This window comes from Leucoraja erinacea, chromosome 8, assembly GCF_028641065.1.
Source record: "Leucoraja erinacea ecotype New England chromosome 8, Leri_hhj_1, whole genome shotgun sequence".
Classification (NCBI taxonomy): domain Eukaryota; kingdom Metazoa; phylum Chordata; class Chondrichthyes; order Rajiformes; family Rajidae; genus Leucoraja; species Leucoraja erinaceus.
The window spans coordinates 59556724-59568904 of NC_073384.1; positions in this window are offsets into that span (position 1 = coordinate 59556724).

The window sequence follows — 12181 nt, forward strand, 5'->3', positions numbered from 1 at the left end:
TCAAACATGTTCGAAACACTACACTTGGAAGAGATGAGACTCCTCCTAGCAGGCAAAGCAGACCACTTCCAAAAGACGTGGTCTGCATTTATGGAACTATTACAAGCATAAGGTGCAATAGTAATTTAAAATATAAATGGCACCAGGATCTGGTAACGGGGGGTATAAAATATATATTTTTTTAAAACACAGTTGTTTTTCCTTTTTTTTCTTTTCTTTCTAGGGTCTTATTTCCTTTCTTTACTTCCTGCTCTAACTTCTTCCCTAAGGGGCTTTCTTTTCCCAACACTTTCCTGCGGCTCACTTTCCTTACTTCTTTTATTTCTATCTTTTTTAAAGCTCGAAAAACGAAGTGGTACAACAAATGTAATCTGATGTGTATTATTGTAATTTACTGTACTTCTAATTAAAAAATAAATAAAATACCTAGCCAATTTACCTACAAATCTATACGTCTTTTGGAATGTGGAAGGAAACCCAAGATCTCGGAGAAAACCCATGCAGATCACAGGGAGAGCTTACAAACTCTGTGCAGACAGCACCCGTAGTCAGGATCGAACCCGTGTCTCCGACGCTGCATTTGCTGTAAGGCAGCAACTCTACCGCTGCACTACCGTGTCATTGAGTCATAGAGTCATGCAGTGAAGAAATGGGCTTTTTGGCCAATTACGTCCATGGCCACTGTTCTCCCCAACTCCATAGTCCCATTTGTCCGTTCAATGCCCAGTGATAAGCCTAAATGAATTTGCTGGCCACATTTAATGTACAGCATCCTTCGTTGTTCATTATTCATCATGTTGGCAGAGGCAAATGACCCTCAAAACTGTGGCCATATGCGTAGGATGCAGCAATGTACAAAGCCAGGTAAAATGGAGATGCCATTCATGTCTTTATGTAGGGGAGAACATCCAAACTCGGTACAGACAGCACCCGTAGTCAGGATCAAACCCGGGTCTCTGCCGCAGCAAACACTGTAAGGCAGCAACTCCATCGTTGCGCCACCATGCTGCCCCGAAGTTGTGCTTTATTTACCCAAACTCTAAATGCTGTAAATATATGAAATAAGAGTAGCACATTTCCTTCAGCCCCTCAAACTTTGTTTCAGATTTGAAGATGTTGACATTCAGACTCCTATTAAATCTTTCCACTGTCATGTTAAACCTATGTCCTCTAGTTCTTGATTCCCTTTCCCTGGGAAAAAGACTATGTGCTTTCATCCTAATTATACCCCTTATAATTTCACACACCTCACCAAAGTCATCCTTCAATCTGTTGCACTCCAAGGAATAAAAGTTTAGTCTGTCCAACCTCTCCCTACGCCTCTGGCCGTTGTGCTGGCAACATCCGCATAGACCTTTTCTACATTTTTTGTCCAGTGTAGCCCTTTCCGATAGCAGAGTGACCAAAACGGAGCATGGTACTCCAAGTGCAACCAATGTCTTGTACAACTGTAATGTAACATTTCAAAGATAGACACAAAAAGCTGGAGTAACTCAGCGGGACAGGCAACATCTCTGGAGAGAAGGAATGGGTGACGTTTCGGGTCGAGACCCTTCTTCAGGCATCTCGACCCAAAATGTCAACCATTCCTTCTCTCCAGAGATGCTGCCTGTCACGCTGAGTTACTGCAGCATTTTGTGTCTACCTTCTATTTAAACCAGCATCTGCAGTTCTTTCCTACACATGTAACAGTTCAACTACTACACTCAATTTCCTGACTGATGAAAACCAGTGTGCCAAAAAGCATGTTTCACCACCCTATCTTCCTGTGATTTCACTTTCAGGGAACCATGTTGGTGTGTTCCTAGATCTCTCTGCTCTAACACTCCCCATTCATTGTGAAGGTCCTGCATTAGATTTATTTCCCAAATTGCAATACCTCACACTTAACTGAATTATATCCATTAGTTATTCCTCAGCCCATTTCCCAGCTGATCAAGATCCTGCTGTAATTCCTGATAACCATCTTCACTTTCCAGGATAGCACCTATTATAGCGTTATGTGCAATCTTACTTATCGTGCAGTACATTTTCATCCAAATCGTTGATATAGATGACAAACATCAATGGGCCCAACATTGGTCGCTAAGGCACACCACTAGTCACAGACCTCCAGTCTGACAAATCTGTAACAACTAGACATTGAAACCCATTTGCCAAGGATAATGTGAGATGTAAATATCCAAAAAGCAGAAACTTGTTTTGGAGGAAGCAAGTCAGAGCCTGCCACCTCAATGCTATTAATGATTAAGAATATAGGGCAGCTAGTAGATCTGCTGCCTCATAGCTCCAGAGGTTTGAGTTCAATCTTGACCACCAGAATCATCTGTGTGGAGTTTTTACATCTTCCCTGTGACCACATAGAATTCCTCCAAGTCCTCTGGTGTCCTCCCACATCCCAAAAAACTGATGTTTGAATTAGTGATCACTCTAAGTTGTGCCCAGTATATACAGTAGGTGTATGCTAGAATCTCAGGGACTGGGATTGGAGGGGGAAGTTGATAACAATGTAAGATGAGGTTATAGGAAACATGAGTCTGAGAATGGGAGGTGGCATGGACTCGATGGGTTGAATGGCCTCCTATTTCACTTGAAAATATGAGATATGTTACGGATGAATTTGTGCATGCATATGCATATAATAACTATGTTTAAACACTCCCCTCCAAAAAAAGATCTGCTTTAAATTCCCATGTGAAAGAAAATGCAGGAAGATTGTTCCCGATGTTGGGGAAGTTCAGGACAAGGGGTCACACCTTAAGGATAAGGGGGAAATCCTTTAAGACCGAGATGAGAAATACATTTTTCACACAGAGAGTGGTGAATCTCTGGAACTCTCTGCCACAGAGGGTAGTTGAGGCCAGTTCATTGGCTATATTTAAGAGGGAGTTAGATGTGGCCCTTGTGGCTAAAGGGATCAGGGGGTACGGAGAGAAGGCAGGTACGGGGTACTGAGTTGGATGATCAGCCATGATCATATTGAATGGCGGTGCAGGCTTGAAGGGCCGAATGGCCTACTCCTGCACCTATTTTCTATGTATCTATGTATCTATAAAATAGTTGATGAGGACACGTAAATCTGAGCAGTGAAACCACAGCTCCTATCAATGGGGATGAACGGTACCAACATCATTGTAAAATAGGAAAATGTCACGGGGAAACATAAAATGTCATGAGTCCAAGACTCACCTGAATTGCGTCTCTGGGTTTTTCTCACTGCATGCTGTTAATTCCAGACCCTCTCTGGGTTTTTTCTCACTGCATGCTGTTAATTCCAGACCCTAATCAGCTAAAAATTCTGTCATGAGTTTCTTTGTGGTTTAATTTTCTTCCAATTTTCTGAAATGGCTATAATCTTCCAAATCTTTTATTGTTTTAATCAGACTCAAGGGTGACAAGCCTATATTCAGGAGAAGGTCAATGTTTTTAACCTCATTTCTTCCCTGGATGCCAAGCTGCCGATTGAGAATCTTACTGTACAGTGCATTTTAAGCCAATACGCTTTTTCCAGGCACCTCATGCGATTGGACCTTTTTGCTTCTGAGCAATGCCCTTACAGGAGGATGTGGAATCAATGCAAAACACTAAGGGGCAGAAAACGCTGGGGGTGTTTTAGTATGGAAGTTAGATTTTCTTGCAATCCGGGGCGGTAGTTACTAAATCAACATGTAGAGGACAACGATGAGAGCAGGATATTTTATAGTGGGTATGGAGTAAATGAGGAATGGGTTAGTTAGCAATCTGTTGTACGTGCACCCTTGGGCAAGAGTGACTGGATAATATTTTGAGACTTCATTAGGATGGAGAGTGACATTGCTTAATTCAGGAACCAATGGTTCTGAGATTAAAGAAAGGTAACTTTGCAGGGTATGAAGTGATAATGGCCAAGATTGACTGGCATTAGCTCCCTGAAATTCTTCCAATAGTTTTAGAGATAAGAGATAAAGCGTGGAAGCAGGCGCTTCAGCCCAGAGTCAACGCTGACCAGCGACACAATTCTACACACAAGGGACAAATTACAGAAGCCAATTAACCTGCAAACCTGCAAGACTTTGGAAAGTGGGAGGAAACCGGAGCACCCGGAGAAAACCCACGTGGTCACAGGGAGAATGTGCAAACTCCGTACAGATGGGATCCGTAGTCAGGTTTGAACCCGGGTCTTTGGCATTGTAGGTCAGCAACTCTACCGCTGCGCCATTGTGCCACCCTGTGTGCCTCTGTGCTGCCCGCAGTTTTCTTCAAACTACATGCAGACTGCAGATATCATTTTAAACTGTAGTACTTTTGCACTTGAAGACAAATTTTCATGCCAATGGTTTATTCATGCAATCATGAAATAGGTGCTCCATGAATTATTCTCCTAGCTCATAAGCCTGCACGAAAGCCTCTAGTGTTTAAGATCTCACTGTGCCTTTGAGATAAAAGATTAATCAAATGTTATTCTGACAAAAGCGATGTCTAACCAGACTCCAACATGACAAGGATGACAAACTGAGGAAAGGAATCCTTCCGTATTCCCAGACTCCGGCTCTCACACTAGAATCTGATCCAAAGGAAACTGTTGGGTGAATCATAGTCTGGATGCCAGAGCTGACGATTGAGAACTTACTGTACTAAGTATTTAAGCTAATATTTTCCCTCACGTTATTGGACCTATTTAATCATTCTAATCTCAAAGAAATAATGAAAAGAGACAATACCGCAAAATATTGTTCTGAGCGAAGGTGAGGGGGGGGGGGGTTTAGTTGCTGCAAACTGAGTTTTCATCCACTTTCAAATTTAGAGGCTGCAGAATTCAGAATTCAGTCACTTTAAATTGAAGATGGAAACTGATATGAGGAGCAGGAGTAAACTATATGACTTCAATCCTGCGCCATCACTACAGCTGATCATCAAATATCAAGATCATATTCCCATTCCCTCCCATAGGCTTTGAAGCAGACATTTTCTCAAAGAATGAAAAAACAACAACACACTGATTACCTAAGGGTCCTATAGATTTACAATTTTCTTAGTTGAAAATGCACAGAAAATCTAAAATTACACGATGAAAATGACAAGGTGAGAGGATTGCTGCCTCACAGAGCCAGAGATTCTGAACTCGGGTGCTGTCTTTGTGGAGCTTGCACGTTCTCCCTGTTTTCTTCTTTAGTGTCCATCTTCCATGTTTCGAATGTTGACATTGCTGTCATCGTCCATCCTGAAAAGGACGCAAGCTTCCGGCGACAATCTCTTTTGTGAGTAGGAGCCATCACTTGTTGCAATAGATGGTGGTAGCAGAATTAGCTCAGGATACTTCCAGTTTCCAGCCCAGCGACATGGACACTTCTGCTATGTTCTCCCTATGACTTGATGCGTTTCTCTCCGGTTTCCTCTGACATCCCAAAGATAGTGGTTTTCTAGGTTAATTGTTATCTGTAAAAATTGTCCCTAGTATGTAAGGAGTGGATGCGAAAGTGGGATAACGTGGAACTATTGTGTATGGGTATACCCTCTCGCCAGAGAGAGGAGAACTTGGAATGGAATTGAATGGAATACTTTGTTGTCAAGTGCGACAATGCACATTGAATTTCTTTGCTTGAATACACAAGGTATGCAAATAGCGGCCACGTACGGCGCTGATAAAGTTACAAAATACACCGGCTCCTCCTTTGTTCTCCCCCCACCATTTTGCTGGGCTTGTGATCTGCCTTAGCAACAATGTGACATGCCATTGGCACACCAACAATTTAAATCAAATTCCTATGTAACTATTATTACTGACAAATATTTTGATCTTGTCACTTTCAGGATCTATTTCTTTGTTTTAGTGGTAGTCCAGGGCAAACATTGAGTGCTTTTCGTAGAGAAATTGAATATTTTTAATGAAAGCTCTTTAAAGTTGCTTTTATTTTTTAAATATCTCCCTAAATTATTTGATAATGCATGTTAGTATTGTTATTCCATCTTTCTTAATAAGCATATGCATACATGTCCATTTTACTGTTTCTGCAATGCATTTATTTGCGGTATGTGTTTTAACCATATAACCATATAACAATTACAGCACGGAAAACAGGCCATCTCGGCCCTACAAGTCCGTGCCGAACAACTTTTTTCCCTTAGTCCCACCTGCCTGCACTCATACCATAACCCTCCATTCTCTTCTCATCCATATGGCTATCCAATTTATTTTTAAATGATACCAACGAACCTGCCACCACCACTTCCACTCGAAGCTCATTCCACACCGCTACCACTCTCTGAGTAAAGAAGTTCCCCCTCATGTTACCCCTAAACTTCTGTCCCTTAATTCTGAAGTCATGTCCTCTTGTTTGAATCTTCCCTATTCTCAAAGGGAAAAGCTTGTCCACATCAACTCGGCCTATCCCTCTCATCATTTTAAAGACCTCTATCAAGTCCCCCCTTAACCTTCTGCACTCCAGAGAATAAAGACCTAACTTATTCAACCTTTCTCTGTAACTTAGTTGTTGAAACCCAGGCAACATTCTAGTAAATCTCCTCTGTACTCTCTCTATTTTGTTGACATTCTTCCTATAATTGGGCGACCAAAATTGTACACCATACTCCAGATTTGGTCTCACCAATGCCTTGTACAATTTTAACTGTACATCCCAGCTTCTATACTCAATGCTCTGATTTATAAAGGCTAGCATACCAAAAGCTTTCTTTACCACCCTATCTATATGAGATTCCACCTTCAAGGAACTATGCACAGTTATTCCCAAATCCCTCTGTTCAACTGTATTCTTCAATTCCTACCATTTACCATGTACGTCCTATTTTGATTTGTCCTGCCAAGGTGTAGCACCTCACATTTATCAGCATTAAACTCCATCTGCCATCTTTCAGCCCATTTTTCCAAATGGCCTAAATCACTCTGTAGACTTTAGAAATCCTCTTCATTATCCACAACACCCCCTATCTTGGTATCATCTGCATACTTACTAATCCAATTTACCACACCTTCATCCAGATCATTGATGTACATGACAAACAACAAAGGATCCAACACAGATCCCTGAGGCACCCCACTAGTCACCTGCCTCCAACCCGACAAACAGCCATCCACCATTACCCTCTGGCTTCTCCCATTCAGCCACTGTTGAATCCATCTTGCTATTCCTGCATTTATACCCAACAGTTTAACCTTCTTAACCAACCTTCCACGAGGAACCTTGTCAAAGGCCTTACTAAAGTCCATATAGACAACATCCACTGCTTTACCCTCGTCAATTTCCCTAGTAACCTCTTCAAAAAATTCAAGAAGATTAGTCAAACATGACCTTCCAGGCACAAATCCATGTTGACTGTTCCTAATCAGACCCTGTTTATCCAGATGCTTATATATATTATCTCTAAGTATCTTTTCCATTAATTTGCCCACCACTGAAGTCAAACTAACAGGTCTATAATTGCTAGGTTTACTCTTAGAACCCTTTTTAAACAATGAACCTGGTGACATTCATGTGAGCAATTGTCCACAATTTATAGAGTCAAAACAAAGAACTGTTGATTCTGGTTCGTACAAAAGGACATGAAGGACACATAGGGTCAGACAGCATCTCTGGAGTACATGGACAGTTGCCGTTTTGGTTCTGAATAAGTGTCCTGATCTGAAACGTCACCCATCCATGTTCTGCAGAGTTGTTGCCAGACTCACTGAGCTACTCCAGCACTTTGTGTCCTTTCGTGTCAACAATATATGGCAACCTACCATATCTTTCTATGTTATTCTCACACAAAACAAATACATTGGCTGAAAAATGCAGCTGTATTACTTCTTACTGTAGAATGTTTATCAGTCTGTCACCCCCTGTTTCTGCCACTCTTCCTCTTACACTTTATTTTTACTTTATTCTTACTTTCCTTGAGGTTTGTTTTACTTCCTTGTGTGTTGCACTCTACTGTTTAGGAACCTGATATCCATTGCTTATTATTTTAATATGTGGAAAAGCTAAAATATGGGAACAGCTCAGAAGAACTTGGTGAATTCATTTCACAAGAAATTAATGGAAGGTTGTCCATCAGGACAAAGCAAAATATTGGAGTGCATTGCAATTTGGTGGGCAACAGCTCAGCTGAACACCACAAGAAATTGCAGAGTTGTAGATGTAGCCCAGTTCATGCACAAATCAGCCTTGCCCTCCCACTGCCATCAACTCCAACAACATTTCACACTCCTTCAGGAAAACACCTCACAAAATCAAGGACCGCTCACTCCCTGGTCATTCTCTCTTCTCGTCTCTCTTGTCGATACAAAAAGTTGAAAGTGAGTACCACTACAGGAACAATATCTTCCCAGCTGTTTGCAGATGGCTGAACAGAATGGTAGTTGATTGTGCAGCTGAATGATCAAGTGTTTATCTTCTAACACAAGCAATACAGGAAGTACACCAGATTGCTTCTGTTCTGCCAACTTCTGCAGCTTTTAATTATTTTAAATACGATCTTCATTCAGTGAAAACTTTGGAAAGAAACTGGGGAGACTTTAAACTAGAATGGTTGGGGCGAGGGACTCAAATAGAGAAAGCTAGTAGACAGAATGGGAGGCAGGAAGCAGAAAAGGGAAGCACTCGGACACAAGAGGAGAAAGAAAAAAAAGGAAATAAACAGAGAAGAAGAGACGGGGGGTTTCTTAAATGTGCATATTTTAATGCTAGGAGCATTGTAAGAAAGGTGGATGAGCTTAGAGTCTGGATAGACACCTGGAAGTATGATGTTGTGGCGATCAGTGAAACATGGTTGCAGGAGGGCTGTGACTGGAAACTAAATATTCCAGGATTTCGTTGCTTCAGGTGTGATAGAATTGGAGGGGCAAGAGGTGGAGGTGTTGCATTGCTAGTTAGGGAAGATATTACAGCAGTGCTTTGGCAGGATAGATTGGAGGGCTCATCTAGGGAGGCTATTTGGGTGGAACTGAGAAGTGGGAAAGGTGTAGCAACACTTATAGGGGTGTATTATAGACCGCCAAATGGGGAACGAGAATTGGAAGAGCAAATATGTAAGGAGATAGCAGATATTAGTAGTAAGCACAAGGTAGTGATTATGGGAGATTTCAACTTTCCACACATAGACTGGGAAACACATTCTGTAAATGGGCTGGATGGTTTGGAGTTTGTAAAATGTGTGCAGGATAGTTTTTTGCAGTAATACATAGAGGTACCTACTAGAGGAGGGGCAGTGCTGGATCTCCTGTTAGGAAATGAGACAGAACAGGTTGCGGAGGTATGCGTTGGGGAGCACTTCGGGTCCAGTGATCACAATACCATTAGTTTCAATATAATTATGGAGAAGGTCAGAACTGGACCTAGAGTTGAGATTTTTGATTGGAGAAAGGCTAACTTTGATGAGATGCGAGATGATTTAAAAGGAGTGAACTAGGACATTTTGTTTTATGGGAAAGATGTAGAAGAGAAATGGAGGACATTTAAAGGGGAAATTTTAAGAGTACAGAATCTTTATGTTCCTGTTCGGTTGAAAGGAAACAGTAAAAATTGGAAAGAGCACTGGTTTTCAAGGGAAATTTTCATGCCTCTAATTAGGTTAAAGTGTTTTTAAATTATTTATTTTTTAATTGTTTTAGTATTTACAAAGTTTTCGGTGTCTGGCCATTCAGAAGAGTTGAGAATGCGTGAGAGAGCTGGCCAGTCAGTGATGTTCTGTAAGTTCCAGGGCAGTATATTGCATGGTGCAGCCCTCATAACATAGCATAAACAACATGCCAGAAACAGCAGCATGCAGCATTCACTATAGTATAGATGTCTAAAGTTATCACCGGGTGATATATTGCTATTCACATTTCACTGTTTATGTGTTACAGATGTAAAGACTTCAGCTAGATCTTTACATGAAATTTCCCGACCTTCAACTGACCTCAGGTCTTTGCAAATGCGTTGACTTTCCTTGGTTACCACACAGGATATTTCACCAATGTCTTTTACAGAGTGGGTTCAGGAATAATTTCTGGCCTGAAACTACTGAGAATAACGTCATGTCAGTTCTTCGAGCACAATATAAAGCATATTCTTACTGTTCAATCATAGGAGATTGTCAAAATATTTTGTACTCCAACAGCACAAATTATTTTTAGCTGAATCGTATTCCTATTGCTTGACAATGGTAACCAAAACTGTATTGCAGTAACCAGAATCACTTCATAAGGTAATTCACTAACCATCACACACCTCTCACTCCCAAGTTCCCTGTCTTTCAAAGGAGGCAGATATTATTTGAGCTTGCTTGTATATCTTTCTTCCATATAGAATCAATCAATCTTTATTAGCACATATACAAACGTACAGACATTAATTTATTTGCATACAGTTCAGTAAAGTATTGCCATACCTAAACACTATCCCCATTTAGTACAAACTATATAGTCATAGTCCATGCATAGTTGCTGCATTACAGTGCTTGCAGCACCAGAGACCTGGGTTCAAACCTGACCACGGGTGCTGTCTGTATGGAGTTTTTACGTTCTCCGCGTGACCTGCGTGGGTTTTCTCGGCGATTTCTGGTTTCCTCCCACACTCCAAAGACGTGCAGGTTTGCAGGTTAATTGGCTTGGTGTAAATGTAAATTGTCCCAAAGGGTGGCAGGAGAGTGTTAATGTGCAGGAATTGCTTGTCGGCATGGACTCGGTGGGCTGAAGGGCCGGTTTCCGTGCTGTATCTCTAAACTTAACTAAAAAGTGTGCCTGCAGGAGTTGCTAGGTTTGGCACCATTTTTGAAGTCCAGTCCGGTCCGTGTGCTCAGTCTTCTAGAGTGGCACCTGATCCAGGCAAGCCCCAGGCTGATGCTGGGCATCCAGCCATCGCCTCCGTACGGATCGTCCAGTGAACAATTGTTCCTCTCCTCACCCAGCCACCTTCAGCCTTTGTAACCTGGGGTGTCTCCTGCAGATGACCTTGAGGGCAAGGAAGGTAGGACCCTGGTTCACTCTCATACCAGCCCTTGCTCTGGCATCCACCGTCGGCAGTTGCCTCCATCCTCCTCTCCGGTTCTACAGTCCTCAGGGATGAGCATTGGCCAGCTTGGTGGATCCTTTCTACAGTCCTTCCTTCTGGCAACTTTTAATAATGAACTAGACTAAGTGGGACCCGTTGGGTCCCATGTTCACACGGGAGGGCTGGTCCCCCAACGCAATATTCCACCCCTATACCAATTCCAATATTGGTGGCCAGTGGGGATGGAGGGGGGGCTCTGGAGCTCTAGTATGGGCATTGTGGGCCAAAGGGATTATTGGGCTGGCAGCTCAGTCGTTTAGGCCTGGTGGGCTGACAACTCATTCACTCTGGCCTGGTGGGCTGGCAGCTCAGTCACTCAGGCCTGGTGGGCTGGCAGCTCAGTCACTCAAGCCTGGTGGGCTGGCAGCTCAGTCACTCAAGCCTGGTGGGCTGGCAGCTCAGTCACTCGGGCCTGGTGGACTGGCAGCTCAGTCACTCAGGCCTGGTGGGCTGGAAGCTCAGAAACTACCAGAAATTCTGCTCAAAACATGTGAGAGATTATGAGAGACTGTGAGAGAGAAGGGGAGTGGGTGGAGAATCAATTTTAGACATTTTTCATCTTTTTCTGCAGATCACTGCAATGAGGAGGAAAGTCTATCCTGCCCTGGATCTCACATGGAGCCAATGATGGGAGGGCAGGCCGAACAGCTGATTGCATTTTCATTTCACTTCCATTGCCATTGCAGTTTCAAGCACAGGGCAGGCCGAACAGCTGATTGCATTTTCATTTCACTTCCATTGCCATTGCAGTTTCAAGCACAGGGCTGGCAGAATAGCTCATTGCATTCTCATTTCACTTTCATTGCCATTGCTGTTTCAAGCACAGGGCAGGCCGAACAGCTGATTGCATTTTCATTTCATTTCCATTGCAGCTTCAAGCACAGGTAAGGCCCAAGATCTAATTGCATTTGCATTTCATTTCCATTGCCATTGCAGTTTCAAGCACAGGTCAGGCCAAAGAGCTGATTGCATTTTCATTTCATTTCCATTCCAATGGCAGTTTCATGCACAGGGCAGGCCAAACAGCTGATTGCATTTTCATTTCATTTCCATTGCAATTGCAGTTTCAAGCACAGGACAGGCCAAACAGCCGATTGCATTTTCATTTTATTTTCATTGCCATTGCAGTTTCAAGCACAGGGCAGGCCAAGCCAAACAGCTCATTGTAATTT